The sequence below is a fragment of the Lacerta agilis genome, chromosome 1, assembly GCF_009819535.1.
Source record: "Lacerta agilis isolate rLacAgi1 chromosome 1, rLacAgi1.pri, whole genome shotgun sequence".
Lineage (NCBI taxonomy): Eukaryota > Metazoa > Chordata > Lepidosauria > Squamata > Lacertidae > Lacerta > Lacerta agilis.
The window spans coordinates 99,941,739-99,968,377 of NC_046312.1; the positions used below are offsets into that span (position 1 = coordinate 99,941,739).

Consider the following 26,639-nt stretch of genomic DNA (forward strand, 5'->3'; position numbering starts at 1 on the left):
CATCAGCATAAATGAAATGTTTAAATGTTTCTTTGATTGTTCCTGAATCTTCCCACCACAATTGCCATTCTTTCCTGCCACACCCTGTGACAACCACTGATTGATATCAAGAAATGTTAGAGGTTGAAACCTTCATATCTTTGCTTTAAATGTTTTCAGTTTGGTTTGCATTAACTACTAAAGCTTTAATTCAGTGATGGGCAGTACAGCAATCACTTAAGCAGGTGCTCTCAGTTGCCAATTGTAGGAACAACAATATACCTAGATTTCTTTTACACTTAAACAATCGTGGTATGCTATATTCATATCACTGCCGAACAACTACCATTTAACTTGTAAGCAAATCTTAATATTTTGGAAATATGTATATGTGGACAGATATACAGTAGTACCACTGGTTATGAATCCTCTGGTTATGTAAACTTCAGGATGCGAAACGGCAAACCCAGAAGTATTTGACTAGGTTTTGCTGCGCGCATGTGCATAAGCAGTCCTCAGGTTGCAGAAACCTCGGGATCCGACTGGACTTCCAGAACGGATCCCATCCTCAACCTGAGGTACCACTGTAGTACTGTAATAGCATTTTGTTTTTCAAGCTGTGGTACTGAAAGGAGAGTGAGTTTTCCACGCCTTGTGGAAACACACAACAGAACATGCAGTTGTAATTCTTGGACCTCATGGCCTGTCAATTGTCCATCTTGTGTATCCACTGTGGTTCACAAAAGAAAAAGTGTATATAAATGCAGGTATAAGAGCTGACTAATTTGCCTTGTGGGAAGAATTTCCCTTCTCTCTCAAGTGGCCCACAAGGCAAATCAGTGTTACACCCTGTGCAGCTGAGGATTAAATTGATTAAATGTTTTGCTTATAGCATGTCCCCAAACTAGTCATTATCCATGCCCAGAGGACCAATATTTTATCACCAGCAGGATCCTGTCTGGAGGATGTAAGTGACAGGTGAAGGGGATCTCTGGCTGGTTTCAGGCATGGAGAATGGGTATGCCTTAAACTTACTGAAATCTTTTATTTAATCATTTTTGTTGGTGCCCTCAAGTTACCATGATATGTAGTCCTGAGGCAATTGGCCTACAAATCCACTAATTGTGGGCTAGTACAACATTGTTCCTGTCATGTGGTCTACCAGCTTGCCAAAGGCTGCATTTACAGTTGCTCTTCAAAGACAAGAACATGCAGTTGTCTCATTGTGTTACTGCAATATGGCGTTCAGCAGCTTTGCAAGAAGCTGTGTATATGCATGCTTTGATATGCAAGTTAGTAAGTCTATAGGTTGGATAAGTGTATCTGTTGCTTGTTATGGCCTCATTCTTGAATGATTTACACATGTTGTGAAAATGTCATTTTAACTAGCTCCTCATACCCATGATATTGCTTGGAATCTAAGAATCACTTGGTGATACCTAGGGTTAATCATATGCAGAGAGGACCTATGGAAAGTCAGTGAATATCACTAACTTCAGCATGTCTCCTCTGAGTATGTCTTAGTTGGATATTGCCCATTAGATTTAGTCGCATAATTGTAGAATAAAATCAGGACTCTCTTTTTTCTTCCTTGAAATGTTGTTGCAAGCAGCCAGTGTTGGTGGGAAGGTAACTCAAGGCCATGAAGGAGAGCAAGGTATGACAGTTCCATCACCTGAACCCTTGAGAATAATTGGTAAAAGGATTGATAACTGCAGTAAATTGAGTTTTTGCACCAGGTATCAAGTTCTGTATGTGGGAGATCTGGGGGGGGGGGGGGAATCAGCCCACACCATAATTCTTTGAGGAAGAAAGTAACCCTTCTCAGTTAGTTTATAACATATTGATTTCACTATAAGGGTTGCAGTTGCAGTGTAGAATGCTTCATCTTCATGATGCTGCATTCTCTCTCTTCTCTTCCCCCAACCCCAATGTCCCATTTTTTTGTACCCTGAAAATGCTCATCAATAATGAGGGTTTTTTGTGCCCTTAATTTTCTCCCTAAATATTGTGGACTTCTGTGAGGCTTTATTTTATTTTATTTTATTTTATTTGTACTGCTTCAAACCTTAGTGTTCCCCTACATACAATGATATTTCCCTGCTCCTTTTCAGTGGCTTGTTTTTGTTACAATTCTGTCTTCGTTTGTCAGCTGAGTTTGCTGTTAGATGAAGTAAAAACAAGTTATTATTCAAATCATTAAAATATTAATTTGTCTGGATACTGGTGGGATGGATAAAGATGAATAAAGTGAAACTGAATCCAGGTACGACAGAGGCCTTGTGGCTGTCCAGGATACAGGCCAGTTGCCTATTTTGGATGGAGTTGCACTGTGATTCGAAACTGGAACAGATGCATAGTCTGGGAGGACTCCTTGATCCTTCATTGTTACTGGAAGCTCAAGTAGCCTTGGTGACTAGGAGCATTTTCAACCACCTTTGGCCATTCCTTGACAGTGGTAACCTCACAATTGGAATATCGCAATGTACTCTTATGTGGGGCCGCCCTTTATATTTGGTTTGGAAGTGGCATCTAGTGCAGAATGTCCATAATTGCCATCCATCTGCACAAAACACTAGTGCTTAGATAATGATACTGGTTGGCAGTAGGCTACTGGGCCAGATTTAAGGTTTTCTTATTGGTATATCAAGCCTTAAATCACTTGGGACATGGATTTATGAGGGATCCTTACTCCCTGCATATCTGCCCATTGATAGCAGTCATCTATAGGGTCTTCCTTGTGGTGCTGCATGTGTTGGAGGTTTATTCCAGAGAGGCTCAGACTAGGTCCTTCCATGCATTGACATCTGCCCTGTGGAACACACTGGCCATTGAAATTAGGCAGGCTCCTGCATTTGTCTGGGACACCATAGTAAGTCAGAATTTGCTCCTTCCCAGTCTTTTTTATTTCCATGCTGACCTAAACCAAAATTTAGCTTTTAGCGTGTCATCTGAACCTGGGCTTATGATAGCTTCTTGCTAACCATGAAGCAAAATGGTTATGAGTTCCTCCTCTCTAGAAGCCTGCACATTTGCATGGTCCCAGTAAGGCATAGTTCAGTTTACCATGTACCAGGCCACTGTATTCATTTTGTAGGGCGCCAAAAATAAAATTTCCAGAAAAATGAATTAACTCACAGGCAGAATTTGATGGTTTTTTGCACGACTGTTTTACCTGTTTTTACTTGTTTTTGTTTTTATTATTGTATACTATGGTATTATTGTGATGATCAATAACAGTTATTATGATAATATAAAAATGTCTCAAAATATTTGCCATAAACAGTTTACATCTCCCATAAGATTTTACATTATTTTAAGTAATTGAATAGACTTGTATCTCAGATTCTTTCCTTCTTTCTTTCCTTCTTTCTTTCTTTCTTTCTTTCTTTCTGTTCAAATAGATGAATGTGTGTTTTCATCCAGTATTTCCATTATCAGGTAGAAAGAGGAGGTAACTTTTCATCACTTGCATTCTATATGCTTTTTAATTATTTGAAATGTTTTGCTCAAGGGAATACTCTCTTCATATGAGATACTGAAGTAGGTATTTGAACAGATGCAAATTGGTTGACTAGCTCTTCATTAAGCAGTTAACTCTCATGAGAGATCTCTCCATAGTTCATTGGATTGGAGCTAGATAGTAAGAGAAATTATTCTGTTGTAGAAGTGTAATCCTTAAAAAAATGTATATTGCTTTTAAAAGAATAAATCTGAATGTAGTATGTCAACACTTAAAGGGAATCATTACCTCAGCTCAATAAATTGAACTTCTCAACAGTTGTAAACATAAAGTCTACAGTATTCTGGGAAGTCATCCTGATATAATGTAGATCATGGCTGTTAACAATATATCAATAATGCTTTGTCCAATTGCTGGCAGTTCAGTGAAACACTCCTCTTCCAAAATGGCAGCAGGCACTTAAGAAATACCTTTTACAAGATAATGTTCACATGACCTTTTCCTGACATATATGTAAGCAAATACTGCAAATTAATCTGATAAATATTTTTAGTTTTTCCTTTGAAATTACCATTCACCTGTACTTACAGAAAGTATGGGTATAATTCAGTCAGCCTTAAAAGTTAAAATGTTAAGAGCAGGCTTGTTAGTCTATAGCTCATTAATTCAGAATTCTATCTCTTCCAAAAAGCTGGCAGTTTTGTGCGATGACACAAATGTGTTAAATGAAATAATCTTTAGACGGTTGTTCCTTGAGGCATTTGTAGCTTTCCCCTTCGTGAAGCAGTTTCATCTTAAAGAGTGTGAAGTGTTATACTACTGTAACAAATTTTTCTAGTCGCAGTACTATTCACTCTTTTGCGTAACATAATAATTACTCCTGTTATTTAGGGTAAAAATAACCTTTTTTGTAAGATATTGTAACACATCTTAGTAATAGGAAGAGATTCTGTGTTGCAATATAAAAAGTACTTTGACTTCTGTTATAGTCTTCACCTGCGATACCTGTCGGCATTCTGAAAGAGTCATGGCTTCAACTAGTGCTGGCCAATATCTTTACAAATGACTTGAAAGAGAAAATGGATATACTGTACAAACTGATGTATGACCCATTTGGGAACAAAATATGTCTATAGAAAATGACCCATATAACTTAAAATAGATGTCGGCAATTTTTTTTGGTAGGTCCATCGCTTCCCTCACTTTCTTCCCTCACCTCTCAATTTCCCCTTCCATACTGTCCACATGCAATTGGGCCAAGGGTTGCAGGTTCCTCTGTCCTGACTTAAATGCATTTAAGCCAAACCAATCAGACTGAAAAATCAGCAAGAAACAATAGAAAGCAGTATGCATGGGAAAGAACTAAATGCAAATTATAACATGAAAGAAATTGGGCTCCACATAAAGATTTCAGGATTGCAAGAACAGCTGCGGCACAATCTTGTCCATTTTAATGAACATCTTTCAGCTTATATACAGTACCTAGAGATCTGACATAAACCACGCATATGCTAGACCCATATGCATCAGGATTAAAGCTGCTGGAACAGGTCTATCTAGTTGGTTTTCGGAATAAATTACCCTCCATGAGAGAAAGAGTAGTTTCTGCAGTTCCGAGAGAGGTTGCTGTGATGCTCCCTTTAAAGCAATGATTTTCAACTGATGGGTTGGCATCTACTACCGGTAGTGGGCCTAAAGCCTGATCCAAGTTGGTTCTCAGCAGGAGCACCGCCGTCATGCAAATATATGATAAAAGGTTAACAACTGCGTCTCCAAATGCATGTTTGGGTTAATAGTGGGCCGTGTGTTGAAGATACTTGTTTTCAAGAAACTAAATCTAGACCCAGGGAGTGATAAACAATCACTGTCAAATCTGAAGTCTTCCTTAGATGGGCAAAGCTGTTTGAAAAGGTTTCAAACAGTTCCTGCTTTAAACACAGATAGTACGACAATAACTTAGCATTAATTGGAAAGAATTAATGCTCATAAATGTTTGTCCAGGGTGTATTATGCTGTAACCAGCTTCATTTGGAAATGTTTGTCTTTCAGGTTATCATGAATAACATATTTTGGATATATTTAATAATTGCCGAAGATGATCCTCTTTACAGACAAGGCTTTTGAAATCTGGGATTTTATACAGTAAAGGTAAGGAAAAGTTAACATTAAAATGAAGTAATCAGTGTGCTTTGATCTCTTGCTAATATTGTAAGTGGAGCTAAAAGACCATACACCTCCTGAAGTAAGTGTCAGTTATCTATCTGTCTACCTACCTACCTACCTACCTACCTACCTATTGCATTTATATATGCCCTTTTTCTCCAAGGAGTTCAAAATGCCGTACAGTGGTACCTCTAGTTACGAACTTATTTGAACAGAACTTATTTTGTTCTGGAGTTCCGCTCTTAACCTGAAACTAGAGGCGTGCTTTCGCTAAAGGGGCCTCTTGCTGCTGCAAGGTCACCTAGTGAGCTTCATGGCCAAGTAGGAATTTGAACCCTGGTCTCCTAGGTCCTAGCCTGACACTCTTCACCACTCTGCTTCACTGGCTCTCTACAACTAAACAATCTGAATAATTTTATTTTACAGTGGTGCTTCCTTAACGTTCACATAAATGTTGTCTTGATTGCCTTATTGTATAGATGTTCTGGTTTGCAGCGGGTGGAAAACCATTCTGTTGGTAGAGACAGTGTGTACAAATACACTTCATTTTAAAAAAATTATTTGCTTTTCTGTTATATATCTTTGTCAACACATAATATGTTACAATCATATGTAAAGTAATAAGAAAGAAATAGTATAGATATAAGACATGAACAAATGATAATAATAATAACAACAACAGATCTCTATTCCTCCAAATTATTTAAATCTTATATATCTTAACTTTTACTTCCCTTCCACTCTTTCCATGATTTCCTATCTACTGTCCTTGACTTCATTAAAAAGATTTAATTGCTGGTATTAATGGATGGCATTATGCTGCCAAGTTCAGGGCTTGAAGGAAGCTACTTCTGTTCCACTTGCAGATTGTGAGTGGAATGAAGATGGGATTAAACACTCTCCTAAATTGTGTGTCAGCAGGCTATATGTGCCAGCATCTTGGGAAAATATGTAACTCATGATTTAAATTAGTATTTCTAGCTCAGTGTGTTCTTTCTTTACAATCATCTATTGAACAAACATATTTTAGAGCAAGCTAGACCAGAAATCCAACTTTTTGGATTTGAGTTGTAGGAAGCAGTATTGTGTAAAGCATGTTTTCTTCTCATAACTTTAAATAGGAATGCACTCTGCATGGGGCTGCTCCTAAAGACCGTTTGGAGATTGACACTAGTGCAGAATGCAACTGCCAGAGTTTGATGGGTTTGATGACTCAAGAGCATGTAGCATTGGTACTTAAAAGATTTGTGCTGCCTGCCTAGGTGGTGCTGAAACTAATCCAGGCTTTTAGTTTTGATATATAAAACCCTGAATGTCTTAGGGCTTAGTTATCTGAAGGAATGCCTCAATGCCTCTCCCTGTATTGTCTTGTCTGTGCTTGAGATTGGCTGGGGACACCCTTCTTGTCATTCTACTGCTTAATTCATTTAGCGGGTCTGTGATTCGCCAGAGAGCCTTCTCAGCAATGGTGCCCTGCCTGTGGAATACCTTCTCCCCTAATGCCACTGACATTTCAACACCAGCTGCAAGCCACCTTCCTCCGGGCCTTTTGAATGTTTTAGGAAATAGGCCTACTCTGTACAATAGTAGTATGGAAACCAGTCAATTTGGGGGTATTATTAATTGTATATTTTGCTTAGTTCTTTATTCTATTTGTTTTAAGCATTATAACTCACCCTGGGGTCACTTAAGATGATGGTCAGAATATAATTTTTTTAAGTAAATAAATACATTTTAAAATAAAATAATAAATTCTTTCCTGTAGCACCTTAGAGACCAACTAAGTTTGTTCTTGGTATGAGCTTTCGTGTGCATGCACACTTCTTCAGATACCACTTCTCATACCAAGAACAAACTTAGTTGGTCTCTAAGGTGCTACTGGAAAGAATTTTTTATTTTATTTTGTTTTGACTATGGCAGACCAACACGGCTACCCACCTGTAACTGGAAATACATTTTAAAATGACAAAAATGGCAAATACATATGATAATGGAGCTGGATCCTGGCGTTTTTAGTCCCTTATTGAAAGGGGTGAAAGGAGTGAAGAAGAAAACAATTGTGAGGAGAGGCAAAGTTTTTCATCAACTCCCCATCTCTACCCTGATTTTGTCTCAATCAATATACTGGTTAGAAATGGAAGAGAATAAAGTTGGTAATGGTTCAGCTTAAGGGAATATTCTGGCAATTTTTTCAGAGATAATTTTCCAGTGGAAGAAAGGAGGAGTTTTGGTTCTCAATCCCATGATGCTGTAAGAAATGAAGAAATTATTTAAGATCAAACTGGGGGAGAGAAGTAGTAATTTGGCAGGTTGCTATTAAGTAAAGATGTAAGGAATAAGTGGGGAGCCAGTTTGGTTGTAAAATAAATGATTTTTATGCCTGGAGTCCAAAGGTACATAATTTTTTTCCAGTCATTCAAGATAACATAGAACTCCACAAAATGTCTGTACATATTTTTTTCACTTGTGCTGAAACCATTTTTTTCTTACAGAGGGATACACCAATTTCCTACACAATTACATGCTCCCACACACCTCTATAACTCAAATTTTTGTTGAACAAAATATATTTGAACATAGATGTCATTTATCGAAAGCACACCAATGTGATTTCATTCATTTCATTTGACTATTTCTTTGCCTAACTGCTACTATCCTTTTGCTTCCTTCATCCATCTGTTTTGGTGATATTGAGTTGTTATTTTTTTCCTAAACTGAAATAATTGTACAAACTTCTTCCTTGGCACTGCCATCCTCTCTGAAGTGTATATTTGTGCACCACAACTTTTTCTTGAGCTTTGGGCATTTTAACAGAACAAATGTACAAAGCATTGATGTGCATCAAGTTATTGACGACCTCTTTAGAGAATGCTTTATCATCTGGGGGAACAAATCTATCTTGTTAATAACTTTTGAAACCATGCAAATCTTGTGTTGAAGTATATTTGATCTTTTATTCTGAGTTTGAACTTTCATTTTTTGTGGATAATGTTTCAATAATATATATTCTTTTAAAAGTTACTGATGTCAAGGGTCTTGGTTTTGCCCAGTATTACTTCAGTAACCAAAAGAAATCAATAAGTAGTTTGGCAGCAAAGTTAAGTCCTAATGGGCTATTCTCATTCACTTGGAAATAAATATCATTCACAGTCTAATTTCATTGCACCAAGAATATTGCTTAATTTTCAGTTTCAGGCTTCATAAAGATGGAGTCCTTTATGATTTAAAACAAAAATAAAAAATATTAATGCAGCATTTGTAGTTTTATAAATGACTGGCTGAATTTTTTCAAAAGTGCTGACTAGCCAGTGGCTCACTGTAATAAACATTTGTTGAAGAATGAAATACCATGAACAGAACTCTCTTGTATAAAGGGAGACGTTTTCCCATATCTATTGATATGTTAAGCAAAGTACACTGGAATATAGGAGATGAGATATTCAAATAATAAAGTTTACAACTGCAGAATTCAAGGCCTTAAAAGGAGAATAGAAGTATATTCAATTTAAAGGCATAAGACTTGCTGAATGAGACTCCAATGCCTATCTAGTCCAGCATTCTATTTCTCAAAATGTCTAACAAGATGTCTGTGAGAAGCCTCAAAGCAGGACACGAGGGGCATGTTGTTCCCCAGCAACTGGTATTCAGAAATGTGCCATCTATGTGTAGCCATCAGGGCCAGTAATCATTGATGAATTTATCTAATACCTTCTTAAATCCAATTAAGCTGGTAGCCATCACCAAATTGCATGTAAATGAATTCCACAGTGCAGGAATACAAATGATTCTTTTTAATAAAAAAAAAAAAGTGTAGTTCAGGTTGTCATTTCATAGGTAGAATCTGAGTCAGCTATTCAAGACTCATTCTTGTTCTACTTACTTCCATCTGTTTTACTTAGGCCCAATGGAGAAACATCCATTGGTCAGAGCACAGGAATAAAAGGGCAACACTTTAGAGCTAGATTTATGCTGGCAAAAGCCAGTCAGGACAGCACAGATTTAGGAGACTGCTCTGGAGCAATTTCCATCAGAAAGGTCACAGAAGTGACTGTTTCTCTTTGGTTGGAATCTTCTCAGTAGAATTCCACAGGTTCTCTGATTGATCTTTTCCTTTTCAATAAGTACACGAGGTCACCAGGTCAAGATTGGCAGAAGTTTGGAATTCGATGACCAACACCCTGCAATGCCAGTGCTTGTCCAGATACTCATCTCAATCAGCATCAAAGCCAATGTTTCAGTAGTGGCCAAGTGTGCCCTTCTGAAGTACCATCTTAAAGCGCTGAAATTTCATCTGAGAAAAAATATCTTGCTTTTGTAAGTGATACCCAGTCATACAGGGACTTTGAATATTTGCTAAGGAAGTGTTTTGGAAGACTAAAAGCACTGTAGGTTTACTTTCCTATCATGATACTTTAAACACGATTTAGATGTTATAAGAAGTTGAGCAGAACATGAAGCTCTAGAGGTGCAGTTAGCTAATCAAATGCCTGGCAAGCATAGTGGCAACAAATGTTAGCTACTCTGTTGAGATGTGTGAGCAGTTGTTTGAAAACCCTAAATCACAAAATCACAGGACTGTTTATATCAGGCATAGGCAAACTCTGGCCCTCCAGATGTTTGGGACTACAATTCCCATCATCCCTGACCACTGGTCCTGTTAGCTAGGGATGATGGGAGTTGTAGTCCCAAACATCTGGAGGGCCGGAGTTTGCCTATGCCTGGTTTATATAATACTATCCAAGCTGCTAAATTATGACTTATGAACTAAGTCTTGGAATGCTCTTCTTGCGAAGGGAAATGTGATTGATTTTGGTTCGGAAGTATCACAAAGTGACATTTATAGTGGCTTTATGCGGGGCACTTACCTTGCATTTTTGCATAATGGCCTGGAAAAGGGATAACCAAAGGGAAAATCTGTGTATCAACTGCAGACAGGAGAGGATCTTCTGTGAATCCTACCACTTTTAGAAGTACAAATGATGGAAATAAGGGAAATGGCCTCCCTGGTTGTCGCACCCAAGATGTACAATTCTGTGCCCCAAGAGCTCCAATCTGCTTCCTCTTTGTTAACCTTCTGCCACCTTTTGAATACATTTATGCTCTAAATGTGACTCTTAAAAACACACATACTTGATCCATACTTTTTATGCTTTTCTGAAATTTGCAGCGGTGTTTTGTGTTTTCATTTTCAGATTATGTTTTTTTTACTCTACTCTGTTGGCTTCCTTGAGCATTTTACTATCAAGTGGAAAGGCACTTGCATATCTTGATTTCATCATATGGGAGTGAAATTCACTCTAACGAGATTGTGCAAGCAGACAAATATTTCAGTGATTTTCAAACTGTGGAGCAGGCTTCCCTGGAGATTTTGGTGGAAAATTTCAGGAGGTAGAGAGAGAGGATCCAGTAATAAAAACAGATATACGAGGGGTAGCAATGTTAGTCTTTAAGGACCACAAGACTGAATTACAGAGAAATCGGATTTTGATGAATGGTCTGCTCTCTTCAGTTATTTGTAGATTCTAATCAAGTATTCTAAAATGTAAGTGCTCATTACTGATCTAGCCACAAATATTATCTAAAGCTCATTGATTGTTAGCTTTTGGACAGGAGTTTGGCAATACAAATCCAGATTACTTAGAAATCAGTCAGATTGTCACTGTATTTAAACGATACTTTGTAAAAGGAACATGCAATAAACTTTATAGCAAATGTTATATCCTTGTGACTAAACATCCATGCCATGACCAAAAGACATGGTATATAATGTTTCACTGTATGACTCAACAGTTTATGCTGCTTCTTTTAAGCAGTTGATCAGAGCAGTTGCAACCCTGTTACAACCTAAATTTTCACAACCTCACTCAGATCAACATCCTTAGTCTTGTTATTTGCTACTGTATACAGTCAGCAGCTACATTAGTTGAATAAATTGAATTAGATAATATACTTGCCCAAGCCTTGTAAACATTTCTGTTGCTAAACACAGAATATCAGCAGCTGAGTTTATGGAGAGAGAGATTTATAATTTTGGACTAGTCTTACAAGTTTGTTGGACTGCTCCTTCAACCTGCTAAGTAGTAGGAGTGTTAGAAGCAGTGGCGGAGCTTCGGCACCGAGGGGTGGAGAGCAGGCAGGGGCGTGGCTGGCGAAGCGCTCCCCCCGCACCCCTCCTCCTCCGCCAGTGGTTAGAAGAGCTATGCTCTAACAAAATCTGTGAATTGGATATTGGTACTAGCTTCCTAGGGACGCGGGTGGCGCTGTGGGTTAAACCACAGAGCCTAGGGCTTGCTGATCAGAAGGTCGGCAGTTCAAATCCCGTTGCTCGGTCCCAGCTCCTGCCCACCTAGCAGTTCGAAAGCACGTCAAAAGTGCAAGTAGATAAATAGGTACCGCTCCGGCGGGAAGGTAAATGGCATTTCCGTGTGCTACTCTGGTTTGCCAGAAGCGGCTTTGTCATGCTGGCCACATGACAAGGAAGCTGTACGCCGGCTCCCTCGGCCAGTAACGCGAGATGAGCGCCGCAACCCCAGAGTCGGACATGACTGGACCTAACGGTCAGGGGTCCCTTTACATTTACTATCTTCCTGGAGGGCACTTATTGCATCAGCTGACACTTTCATTATGAAAACTTAACAAATACTGACCCAGCTAATTTGAAAGTGCTGATTTTGATAATGTTCTGCCCATTTGCACTCATAATGCACTCATAATAATTTGTTCTAAAAACTCAAGTATTCAGTGTATTGATTCTGATGTCACAAACTCGTCGGTTTTAGAAACGTAATATATCTGCATGTATTTGAACCAATAATAGACAGGTTGAGAGGAGAGAGGAATGGGTATGGAAAATCATGAAGTCTGGCATGGCAGCCGGCACAGTTTCAGCAGCTAATACCTCTGTTTCAGGACCATAGGGATATGTTGAAACACAGTGAATTATGACTGTGGACTGGTTCAATTCAATGCCCTTTCTTCTGTATAGCTAGGTAAATTGTACTACCAAAATGTTCTTGATGGGATTAAGGAGAAATTTACATAACTTCTCATCCTGTTGTATCTACCTCCTGATTTTTTGGCTGCTTCAAGCTCCATCTTTTAATATTTGGGGATGGGGTGGAGTTCATGCATTGCATTGGCAGGTTTTGTAGGAAGTAGTCAACTGTAAGCTTTCCTTAGGTATTCTCAAATCTATGTTTCACAAGGTGAAACATAGTCAAAACAAAATAAAAAATAAAATCCTTCCAGTAGCACCTTAGAGACCAACTAAGTTTGTTCTTGGTATGAGCACTCTAAGGTGCTACTGGAAGGATTTTTTTATTTTTTATTTTGTTTTGACTATGGCAGACCAACACGGCTGCCTACCTGTAACTGGAAGGTGAAAAATAGATGAGAGGAATGAAAATAAGGTATGCAGAATCAGAACCACTAAGGTGGTTAGAGAAGTGGTTTTATTTAATGTTGGCAATTGCTTTTCTACTTTTCATTGACTGGATACTTTAGATCCCAGCAAATACAAACTCTTTCTTGTCCCTCATCTTATTTCTTTATGAAATAAAGACTTTGGAGGGTTTTCTTCCACTACACTTAAACTTCATGTCTTCACAGAATATTAAGAATGTGATTCATCCCAGTGTGGGTGCAGCGGTGAGTGCGCAGGTAGATTTGGGAGTGGGATGCATGTTACCCGAACTTGTGTCAAGGTAGCAGGTAGGTTGAATAAGGAAGGATACAAGAAGAAGTACCGGTACTTAAGCCTTCCATTCACAGTCACAGTGCACTTGAAGGGGAAGGAAGGAAGCATCTTCTGTACAAGAGAATTCATTTCTGCAGGCACAGATTATGCCTACGACTACAACATGTGATGACCCAGTGAAGTTATATTTGTAGTAGAGCCTTTGAAATAATTGGACTTAGATATAATTATTTGAATAGATATCCTCTGAGCATGAATAGCATTGGGTATCGTTCAAAGAATGTTAACAATTGGGAGCTGAGTCCTCAGTGTTTTAGTGCACTTCCTCGGATAGTATGTTTCTGGCATCATTGTTTCTTAGAGCATTTCAATTTCTTTCTGAAGGCCAGTTGCCTTACATGCTTTCATTCTCTAATTTGCATTGGTTAAGTTGGCATAGCTTCTTGTCCTACTGCTTTTTTTGTTTCTGTTTTTGTATACCTGTGCTAGTATTTAGAAACTAGCACCATCCTAAGATGCAAGTGATATTTTTTACACGTAGTATGTGTGACCTTGTTTAAAAGTTCTATCTTGAATCCAGAAGCTTTAAAATACTGTAATATTTTAAGAAGTGGGTCACTGCCCTTGTGTAGTCTTGAAAGAATTCTTAGTTTGAATCTGATTTACAAAGCAATGTTGTAATATTCCATTTTACAAAAGGGAGAATATATTTAACATTCAACAATTATGATTCAGATTGGTCTGCAAAAGCTGGGTCTTTCCTTTACTTTTTATTTATTATGTCACCTTCACAAGGCTCAAAGTGGCATACTATCAAAATATAAAATAAATTAAATTCAAACAGCATTAAAAATGAAACACAGAGATCAGCCCTGTGGGATTAAAACTGGAGTAAATGCAAACCATTATTTCTGCTAAATTAGCTATCCGTATTTTGTGTAGACTTCCATAAGGGCAGCCATGTTAATCTATTTTAGTAAAAACAATGTGTTTTGTGCCACCTTGAAGACTAAATTTATTATGGCATAAGCTATAGAGCAGGCATAGCCAAACTTGGCCCTCCAGCTGTTTTGGGACTACAATTCCCATCATCCCTGACCACTGGTCCTGTTAGCTAGGGATGATGGGAGTTGTAGTCCCAAAACAGCTGTAGGGCCAAGTTTGGCCATGCCTGCTGTAGAGGATTCCATAGTTTGTCATTGTAGGGAAACCTAAACGCTTGCTTGGGGTTTCTTCTGGATATGTTTTTGCCTTTTAACTAAATGATGCTTGTTTTACTACATATTCATTATGTGTAGGTCTTGTCATCTGGACCGCCCAGGGCCTCCATACACCCTGCCCAGGCTTACACCCAGGGAGGTCACTTTGGTGCTGCTAATGCAGCGGTTTGACTTCACTCCTGGAGGTGCTCTCCATTGTCTCTCAAGACAGATGTATGCCAACAACAAAAATTAAACCTCCCTTAGTCACCATTTTTTTAAAAAATCACCTAAGAAATAAAACTACTATCAGAATAACAGTTTGTGATTCACCACAACAGGTAACATTGCCCTTGCTCTCTCTCTCTCTCTCTCTCTATAGATATATATATATACACACATAATGTATATTGAATTCACTAGCACTGCACTTTGGGTATAGAAATATGATGGCTAGAGAGATGCATGCAAAAAAGGAGCTAAAAATAAACGGTAGCTTTCATGTTTGCTTTACGTCCTAAATCATACAAGAAATCATTTTCAGTTGCAGTATACTTCTGTGAGACTCATAATTTAAAAACCTTTAATTTTCTTAAGTAGAGAGTCCAAACATCAGTTACTAATTCTTTGAGAGAAATGGGGATGGTGTTATAGTGTTAATATGCAATATACAGACAAATGCTTGCCATGGCAACCAACAGTTCGTAGGGGTGAGTGCGAAGTCATAGGGAGTTTACAAGTGCTTTCTCTTTTTCCAGCATAGGTGGCATATATGAATAATTTTCTACTATTTTGTGGTGTTGTATTGACTTGCTTGTCAATAGATTATTTTAATTCTGTTTTTAAATTGAGTAAGAATTGCAAGTATGCCATTTTTAGAAAAATAAAATATACCTTCCTTGTCAATTGAAGGATTCATTTAGAAAACAAATGTCTGCTTTCCGTCATAAAACGCATTATTAAAGCCTGTCACTTCCTTATAAGATGTTTTAATGGCATTCACTTTATTGACTAAATTGAAGTCCTCTGATTGTTTATACATGCACATTTTTTAAAAAAACAACAACATTTTCTTCCACTCTGCTTTATTATTATATCGAAGCAAAAAGGCAATAATGTTGCCTGTAGACTGCCTCTGCTAAATTTTAAAGCAGTGTGCTAGTAATTCCTTTGTACACTTCACTCTTGGAATAACTTAATTTCATCTTAATGCATTTTAAAAATAACGCTTTCTGATATTGTGTTTTCTTAAGCTCACAGAAGCATTAGTTACAGGAGTAATTTTCATTTGTCATGGCATTTAAGTGGGACAGGGCACATATCTTCATCAAGAATTATTGAATCGATTTGCAACTGAGAATAGTTTATCCATTTTTTTGTTCTTGTAGCAACTATAAATGTTTTTATCCATACTCTCAGGTATCATGTATGATGTCAATAGGAATAATGTGGTTCCAGAAGCCTGATAATAACAAGACTTGTCTCATAGTACTCAGAAAATCAATAGCCAGATGGTACTGGGATTCAGCTACCCACTCAGGGGTCATGTTTATTTTCTCTCTGTATCAATAATCTGCATATCAGTACTTGAGGTTTTGTTCTGAGAAAACAGGAGGTACCTTCATGGTAATACAGATAATGTTGCTTTCCTGTGCTGAGGGCTATAAAAATATATATTCTACCCATTCAGAATTTTCAGAGATCTTCATCAAGCATCTAGCTTTAAATTCATTGTAGAGCCAATTTGAATCGTTGGCCTGTCCAATTGGTTCTCATTTGAATTGTATTTGTACAGTGGATTGTAGAAGTGCTGTGAAAATACTTCCAGCATCTGCCTTTCATTTTGCCACATCTTTGAAGACAATTAATGAGACTCTGTTTAGGTGAAGGGTAGGACCAGTGACAGCAATGGCTACAGTTTTTGTTCATGGGTGGTCTTTCAACTTTAAGACTCCTGTGTTAGTAAAGGAAATTGGACAGTTGCAACTTTCTATCCCTTTGCAGCTGCTCCTTCTGAAGTCCTCTTCTAAGTAGGTATTAAAGGTATAGGAACTCTAGTTCTGAAAGGTTTTTCCATTCCTGATCTAATGTATTAAAGGTAGACACCAGGCATTGCTGTTCCATGTCTGGTTCATGCATAGAGAACACTTGAATTTGTTCAAGCAAGTACAGATTATCTGTTCAATTTATGATGCTAAGATGTGTTCATTGCTGTTGTGTAACGTAAGTAATGTCACTATGTCATTAACTCCACTATGTCTTGGCCCATGTGTATAGTCAAATAATCTATTTGTAGCCACCATCACTTGTGTCCCTGTGCATTGAATGTTGCCTGCAGCAGGTTATATACAATGACCAGCAAAATAGTTCTTAAGGTGCTACAGGACCTTTTCATTGTTACACTATGGAGACAGCTTGCAACCTTTCTTTGGAGCAAATTGTAAGAATTGTTGAGCTTTGGGGGAGCAAGGGGAATTCCTACCCCCCCCCCGAAAATGAAGATTTTAAGCTATTTTTAAGGAAATTTGCCCAAAAAATGAGCACTTCCGACATATGCTCAGGTAGACATTATTCTGCCTGGATGCTAATTCAAACGGACAAATCCTGGATATGTCTGGGACATTCCGCACATGTGGCAACCACAGGATTTTATCCTGTGAACTGCCCTGAGACCTGCAGACCTGAGACCTGCAGGTATAGGGAGATAGATATATATATGAATTTATATTCAATCAATCAATCAATTCCTAAAGTGTCGTATGAAGAAGGAAAAATTGATAGCGTCACACAGCCCTGCTGAATACTGTGCTATCTAGTCCAGCATTTTTTTCTCACAGTGACCAACCAGGTGGCTGTGGGAAGCCTGCAGCAGGACATCAATGCATGAACACTCTTCCCTACCAGCAATGGTATTCATACTGCCTCTAATGTTGGAGGTAATATATAGTCGTCATGGCATGTGACCATTGACCATTAAATTCCCTTTTAAAGACGTCACAGTTGGTGGCCACATTGCTACATCTTGTTAAAACTATGCACCATGTGAAGAAGTACACACATTCAGTTTCTGAAAGGTAGGAGGAGAATGTGTGAGGGCTTTTGTGCCTGTATATCTGATAACACCTCTCTCACAGGTGGACCGTGTATTAGATTATGCAAAATCAAACAGCGTGTCTCTAAACTAGATAGCTTCGGTCCAAATTTTTTCTTGCTTGTTGGAAAGCATTTGAACTCATGGAGGGCTCTTTCATTGCCACCAAGTCTCCCACGCACACTGCATCTACTTGCACCACATCACATTGCATTTTGAAGGTTTTTCCTGAGTCTCAGCTGGGTTTTTTGTAGGGGCCACTGCAGGAAGGAGAAGGTTGACAAGCCCTACTGCAAATGCAGAGTGCTGTCTGCAGTTCTTAGGATCCAACATTTAGCTAGCATGTTGTGCAATGACTATAAAGCCCAGAGTAATTTTTTTGGTGAAAGGTTCACTTTCGAAAATTAAATCCACCATACACTTCCATTTCTATGTATTAAACGTTAGTTTATAGTAAGGTACAATTTGAATTTATATTACTCTACGCTGTAAAATCCCTGCTCTATATGCACATCAAGATTAAGTAAATATTGTGCTGCAGAATAGATTTATTAGGACCTATTTCTATCTCCTATTTTCATTTTTGCCTATATGACCTAGTTTTTGAAAACCTAGGTGGGAATCTGCTGCATTGCCGATGTTTTCCTTTCAATCCATAGAAATTATTTTGTTACTAGTAAATTAGTTCTGCAGCACTGATAAATGCAGCATAACTAAAACAGCATGTCCAAGAATATGAGTAATCATTGCTTTTATTCAAACTATGTATAAAGAATATCATTTTTCCCTATTTCAACAGCAGTTTGTTATTTAGCATAGAATTTCATGACTATGCTGTGCTATGACCACTTGCTTTATTGTTAATTATTCAAACACATGGTGTATAGATGGACTTATACATAGGATGTTCACCTATAGCATAGTTATGTACTTAACACTCAAGAGATCTATCAGAAGTATATTTACACAGCATTTTCTGATGGTGTACTATTATCAAACAGAATTCTGAGACCTCTAGAGTTTATATAAACAAAAATGTTGAACTTGCTACTTTGTGTTTGACAGCCATTTCCAAACTCTTGACTGACTGTTTTCAGAGTTAAAAATTCTGAATTTCACTGAAAAATACTATTTTGTTTTCATTTGATTGAATGCGTTTGACCAAAATTTTCAAAATCTTACATATAGTGGGATTTTATACAGATAAATATTAGTGACTCTGAAGGAAGATAGGCACCTGTATACATACAAAAGATGCATTTAGTTAATTCAGCAAGACCTGAGAGTGTGTGAGAGAATGTTGTTGGAAATGTGATGTGCAGTGTACATGCCTACTCAGAGGTAAGCTCTATTGAGTTCATAGGGACTTGTAAAGGTAAAGGACCCCTGACAGTTAAGTCCACTTGCAAACGACTCTGGGGTTGCTGCGCTCATCTCGCTTTACTGGCCGAGGGAACCGACGTTTTTCCGCAGACAGTTTTTCCAGGTAAGCAACAACTCCAGTTTTAAAGTAAGTGTACACAACCACTTGCTTCTTTTGCCATGCTTGCGTAAGCCCTTGCTTTGCACAGTCACATCTAGTGAGAAGCTTCTTGTGAAGAACCTAAACAGGGGGTTGCCAACCTCTTTCGGCCTAAGGCCACATTTGGAATCAGAGGGTGCCGTCACAAAATGGCTGCCATAGCAGACCTGGTTGGCTGGTTGGTCAGTCAGTCTCTCTCTCTATCTCAGGAAATATAGTCCCAACCCCAGAGAGGGACAGAGACCATCACAGAGAGGAGAGCATGCGTGCAACACTTTTTTTTGCAAAGCACAAAGAATTTGTACTTATATTTTTATTAAAGATTTCTTGGTTTACAAAAGTATGTGCAATGTCTCTATTTTCAAGTTACATTTTCTACAGATGAGTTTCATTTGTTGAGACGTTAGTGTTACATTAGGAAGGAAAGGGAGAAAGAGGTGGAGGGGGGAATGGTGAATGGGGTGGGTTGGGTGGCAATGCTTCTATTCTAGTTAGTGTATGTGTGCTTATTTTTTCTGTCTTATCTTTTTGAACATATTTTCAGGGTGCTTAGCCCCCTTCCTGCTAGGCTCTTCCTGCTAAGAGTCAGCCTGCAAAACTTTGTAAGAAAGTAGGAAAGAGTGATACCCCCCTTTTTTTTGCTGTGTTTGCTTCCCTCCCCACTTCCAAAGTGGGTATGGGTAGAGGCAAAGACCTCTCATGGCCACCAGAGGTCATCTTGGGTGCAATTGCACCTGCAGACACCACATTGGTAATTCTGTGGTTAAAGGGTATACTTCAAAACGGCAACACTGAGCTGCTCAGTAACAAAGAAATCAGTGAATAGAAGATACCTTTGCATTTCCTCATAATCTCTTTCATAAAACAATTTTAAACTCAATTTGGTGAGCCACCGATAATACCATTATCATGGATAATGAAAGCATCTATTCCTTGTCAGCTATGTCATTTTTAGGATTGAAAAGGACAGTAGCTGGAGAACAGTCTGTTGGAAAAAATGCTCCCCAAGTGCCTGATGAACCCAGCATTTAATCACTCGATAAAAATACTGCAGTGTGATATGTAATGTGATATTTTTAAAAGTGATTTAATGGCTGTTGTCACAAGAAGTTCTTTTGTGCAGTTAAAAAGCACTAAGGATGAAATAATTTCTCAGAAAATAGGAAGGTGTTTTTCCTTATCTAAGTTTGAGTAATGAACCAAGTTGGTGGTAATCCAAATGTGTTATGTATTATTCTCTTGCATGGAGTTCTTTATGTCCTAAGGGCAGTGTTATAAGTGGGGGGAGGCAAATGTAACAGCAAGTTTGAACTCCTTTTTCATAAATATAAATTAAGTTCATAGAACAGGTCATTGGAAAATTTTTTGTTTTGTTGCTCTTTGCTAACATAAAATCAAAAATACAAATAAGCAAACAAAATATAATCTTCTCTGACAACGAATGGAAATAAAATATATGCATCTGTAGACATGGAAAATAATAAATCATTTTGAGGGCCCTTGAGACCCTAGCTCTGTAGTACTTTCAGTTTCCCATTCCATGCAGCTGAGGTAAAAATGACCCCAACATTTTCAGCAGTTAGTGGCAGGGAAGCATGGAACACCACACGGCAATTGGCTTTTTGCTTTTTTTTTTTAAGACTGAGGCATGAACATAGTGAAAACCAAGTTTTACCAATTTTTTCCACGTCTTTTGATCACTTTGCCGCCATTATCCAAGTGAGCTTGTGAATGGTTACAGTGCACTCTCACGTGTCTCGTATAATTAAGTTGTATAATCTGGTAGTTTATTTCACACCTGATCACCTAGGATGTGAAAAATCTGTCTTGAGGGTATCAGCCTTCCTTATTGCTACATATTTGTTGTGCCATAGATAAGACCATATGGTTTCTATGCATTCATTGCCTCACCTGGTTTTGCCCACACACACCACTGACATGTGGTACCCTAGAATATCGACAGAATGCAACCCTCTGGCTACGAACGGTTCCCCATCCTTTCTCCAGCAATTGCCTAGATTCATAATTATCAAGGTGTTCCTTTTTGTAGTATATAGCTGCACATGATTCTGATTTACTCGTATGACAGTCACTATTCTTGCTTTGGATCATTTGCTTTCAACTTGTATATTTCCCACCTCAGTAATTAAACATAAAATCAAATGGATTCACGTAGATTACGTATTGTATCTGTAAAAGATTTGGGCTTCTCTTAACTGTTTCAGTCTAATCCATAATCATTGGGGCTGGGTGGGAGTCAGTTTCAGGTAGAATACATTGTAATAGAAAGCACAGGGCATGAGGTATGCTGTGCTGTTGTAGGGGAGACAATTGAAGGGCATGGCTGTGTGAATGTGGCCTTGCAGATACTGTGAAGGAAGTCCCACTGTAATCCTCTGGTAAACATTTTAATGATAGGTTGTTAGATGCCATGAACTCAGAATAGCATAGAGCATCAACCAGGTTCTAAACAGTTAATTTAGTGTTAATATATTGCCAATTATGCAAGAAGTGGCCTTTCATTGCAGACTTTTCATGAAATAGTTGATTATTTTGCTGAATGTTTCAGTAAACAACTTTAAGAACAGCACTTCAGGAAAACATTCTGTGTCTAAAAATAGCTTCAGCACAAAAGCATAATTTGCAGGTTTAATTTGCTATCCCACTATATTTTTGACATTTTCTTGCACAGAGGCTTGATCTGAATGACTTATTATTTCTCTGCACTATTAGTGCTCCAGTTGCAAGGCAAGACAATTTAACGTAATTTTATACTATTTTAATTCCCTCAGCTCTTCTTGCATCGCTACAATTCTTTATAGTGCATATTTCAAAACTGAGATATGTGTATGAGGAATGTAAAAAAGATATTGGTGTTAAGTGTAGCTGATCAGATTCAGTAAGTGTACATCCAGTTGCCTGGTGATGTTTAAAAAACATGTACTGTATTTTTCGGTGTATAAGACAGCTGGGCGTATAAGACGACCCCCAAATTTTCCAGTTAAAATATAGAGTTTGAGATATACTCAACCGCAGATTCTCCACCCGACGTATAAGACGACCCCCGACTTTTGAGAAGATTTTCCTGGATTAAAAAGTAGTCTTATACGCCAGAATATACAGTAAGTAAAGAGGAGTCATGTTTGTTTCTAGGGTACGGGGTTGAGAAGGGGAAAGTCCATGTGTCTGGTTTAATGAAAAGCTGTCACGGTTGAAATCAAATTGCGCTTTTTTAAAAAATTTGATCTCTAGTTCTTGCCTCATATTAAGGTACTTATAAAATACGTAGCTCAGTGGAACCATGCCATTTTTGGTAAATACAGGTAACTCCCTGAGCCTGCTTTGCTTTGCTGTTATAGTCCTACAGAAATCATGGGTTGTTTCTTTAACTTCTTTTCTGCAGATTTTTTGTACTAGTATGCCCAACAGGAATTATCCCAAGCATGCCAGTCTCTCTCTCTCTCTCTTGTATGATTGGTATGGTTTTGGCTAAAGTGCTAAAAGACTCAAATCAGTACTAGTATATAGTACAGGCATCTCCAACCTTCGGCCCTCCAGCTGTTTTGGACTACAATTCCCAGCATCCCTGACCACTGGTCCTGTTAGCTAGGGATCATGGGAGTTGTAGGCCAAAACATCTGGAGGGCCGCAGGTTGGGGATGCCTGATATATAGTATACAGACAAGCAGAGCTGTGCAACAAAATGTTACTGTTTGCTTGTGTTATGTTTGTGTTATCTGAACTGTGGGCCGAGACAGTAGAAAAATAAATGCTGGCATCAAATATAGGACTTCCTGTTCTGTTTGGGGCCTTCAAGTAGTTGTTGGTTTTGAACATTTAAAAATGTGACTATTCTGCATGCATGTCAGTGGTGCATGAAGCTTCCAGATGAAACTGAGTGCTTGATCTGCCTGGGAATAGCCCCACGTCCTGTCTGAAATATAACACTGCCCTGGCTACATTGTAAGACAGCTGAAAACATAGCCCACCAACCTACAATACTGAGTAACAGAGAACTACACTGTTGGCTTGTTGTATGCTACTCTCTCAGCTTCGGCGCAACCTGAAATTCAGCAAAAGGGATATAATAACTCTGGACAACCCAGCAGGTTTGTCGTAAAACACCAAGAACCTGACATGAAATATTTAGTGTGTGCTACAATGCAGAGTTGTCATAATTCACTCTTTTCAGTCACAACTCCTTCCAACTTCCATATGGGGACAGTGAATTACAATTGCTTTGGAATATTTGTTAGGGTTTTGGCTTTGAAATATTTTACACTAATGAGTTAGAAAGAGCAGTAACTCTTCTCTTTGCCATTACTAATTCAGTACCTGGCGAGGATGAGTGGACCCCTGGTGCTCAGTCCCATCTACCAAATCCATGTGACAGGGTGAATCCCTGTTGCTTTGTCCCATCTTCTGCCAACCTAGCAGTTTGAAAGCACACCAGTGCAAGTAGATAAATAGGTACCGCTGTGATGGGAAGGTAAATGGAGTTTCCATGTGCTCTGGTTTCCGTCACGGTGTCCCACTGCGCCAGAAGTGATTTACCACATTTTCCCCTCCATAAGACGCACCTTTTTCCTCCTAAAAAGTAAGGGGAAATATCTGTGCATCTTATGGAGCGAATGGTGGTCCCTGGAGCCGAATTCCCCAGGGGCCAAAAGAGGACCGTGCTTTTTATTTTACAAAGAGAAAAGGGGGTGTTGAAAGGACCCCGCTCAGCAGCTGATCAGCAAGAGATCGGGAGAGAGATAAGAGTCCCCGGCTCCCTTTCAGCCCCGCCCCCTTGCCCAGGCCTCCATTGTTGAATGTGCTGCAGAGAGAGGTTGTTTGTTTTCCCAGCAACATGTGACTGGCTGATTAGATTATCTGTCTGGAAACTATAGAAATGGCTCCCTTTCCTTAAGAAGCTGCAGAAATGTGAGTTGAACCCCATAAAAATGGGGCTTTCCCTCTTTGCTTTTCTTCCCCCTTTTTCTTCCCCCCTTTGCAAAAAAGCTGTACAAATCTGAGCTGATCCTAAAAAAAAACACAGGGCTTTTAGAAGAGGAAAACCAGAAAAATATTTTTTTTCTTGTTTTCTCCTCTAAAAACGAGGCGCGCCCTATGGAGCGAAAAATATGGAAGTCATGCTGGCCACATGACTCGGAAAGCTGTCTGTGGCAAACACCGGCTCCCTTGGCCTGAAGTGAGATGAGCGCTGCACCCCATAGTTGCCTTTGACTGGGCTTAACCATCCGGAGGTCCTTTACCTTACTTTTACCTACATTAGCATCTTGGATTACTCCATTGTTTGATATGAGCTGCTCTCAGTACTGTGACTTGGTATAGCTAAAAATCACTTATCAATTTTCAATATTCAGTGCTATTGAATTATTATGTGCCTGGTTTTGGGGGGAGGGGGGTCCTCCTCTTGGTTTTTTTTTAGTTTTTTTTTTTGTATGTATGCATACCTCAAAGCTTTGAACTTCAAGGTTACTGTGAATCTGCTTGTACCTCTCTTGTGGGTGAGTTTCAGTTTTGGCTACATCATCCTGAGTATAAGTCTGGAACTGATATTAGTATATAAACACAATAAAATATTTGTATTAAAATAATGTAACTAAAGTTAGTTACAAGTAAGTCCCGTTTGAAGCCAATGAGATGAAACACCACAGACAAATTCTTGCTTTCAGAGTTTAATATTGAATTAGAGCTCTGTATTCGATTCTGTATTCAACCCTGGAACATATGAAAAATGACCCAGTATCTCTGAGCCTGTGCAGAGTGAATTTTCTTCATCCTGAATCACAATTCATCAGAATTACGAAGTTTCAAGATAAGAGGCTGTTAATTCCTAACAGATTTGAATCCTTGGATTTCTTTTTCTAGAAATTTAAGAACTGCTTTGCCTTCCACTTACTTCAGTGCAATATGTATCCTGATCCTATGCTTACTTGGACTTTGCTATTTAATACATGTATTTACAATTACAGACTTAGGCACAACTAATTTACATGTGATTATACTCAATGTTGGCAACTGAATTTGCTATACAAGTAAATATGTTCTCTTAAAAACTATGCCACAAAAAAGCTGTGCACGTCTTCAAGTAAATTTTGTATGCTTAACCCATGCATTTGAATTATTAGTTGGGTTTCTGTGTTGTTCCTTTTAAAATTGCAGATGAATTCAATGTATATTCATAATCAAAACATGACCTGAATAGTTATCTGTACTACAGTTTCATTTCTTCAGTCTCTGTTTTCTGCTGAGTCAATTTAACTAACTGAAATAAGCAGGAGAAGCGTTTAACCCTGTGACTGTTCAATCTATATTTATTACATACATTAAGGGGTTCTTTCTTTTTAGATGCTGAATGTGTAATTTCCTGCTTCTTATTTGCAGTGTTTTGCAGTAGGCATTCTGTCTCACTATGTTTGTATGCATTCAAGTGTGTTTGCTTGCAAACATGCACACACAAACAAACAAATAGGGCTTTTTTGCTAACCCCCGGTCAAATGTAGAATATATTCTTTTCCAAGTGAGTCTTTATGGTATGTAGTTTAATTCTATAAATCTTTCCCAGACAGTGAAGACAGAAACCATATATCCAGCACATTGCTGCCATTTAATATTATTTGAATCTCCAGAACAAGCAGCTTGTTTCTGGAAAGCAAGAAATCCTCTGATTCTAATCAAACCAAGTTCTAAAAAAGATTGTCTCTTAGCATTTGCCTAATACCACGATTACCTCACTTTAAGTCCCTAATTACCTGTTTAGTTTAATAAAATACAATTTCAAGAATACTAGGTCAGAAACAACTACAGTGGTACCTCGACTTATGAATTACTCGACATACGAATTTTTCAACTGACGAATGGACATCCATTGGCGGTTTTAGATGGGGTTTATTTGACTTACGAATTTTAGATGCGGTTTACTCGACTTACAAATTTTCCCGAATTTTTCATTTCCAATGCATTCCTATGGGGAAATCGCTTTTTTCAACTTACAAATTTTTCGACCTACGAATGTGCATTCGGAACGGATTAAATTCGTAAGTCGAGGTACCACTGTAGTAACTTATTGGTTGTTGTCAGTGGGGAGCACCAGTAATTAGTTACATTTTCTAGGCTACCTTTCTCAAATGATTAGTGGGAAATACCGGTAAATAATAGCCACACCTACCTGGTGTCAGTGATCCAACTAACAGAAGAGGGTAAGACCCAGGTTCCTGATCATTTCAGTCTTATGTACAGTGATAATAGTACAGTCGTACCCTGGATCCCAAACACCTTGCGACTAGAACATTTTGGCTCCCAAACACCGCAAACCTGGAAGTGAGTGTTCCGGTTTGCGAATGTTCTTTGGAACCCAAACATCTGGCAGGGTTTCTGCAGCTTCCGATTGGTTGCAGGAGCTTCCTGCAACCAATCGGAAGCCGTGCCTTGGTTTCCAAATGTCTTGGAAGTCGAATGGACTTCTGGAATGGGTTCCGTTTGACTTCTGAGGTACCACTGTATAGGTAAGGGGGGGA

At 38.5% G+C, this 26,639-nt stretch overlaps 1 protein-coding gene across 1 annotated transcript in view; it reads left to right on the top strand.

The window, feature by feature from the left end:
- MBD5 (methyl-CpG binding domain protein 5) overlaps positions 1 to 26,639 on the top strand; it is a 97,140-nt gene that overhangs the window by 29,769 nt on the left and 40,732 nt on the right. The window contains 1 exon segment of the mRNA XM_033164405.1: positions 5,492 to 5,590. The gene's annotated coding sequence lies outside the window, so the exon portion shown is untranslated.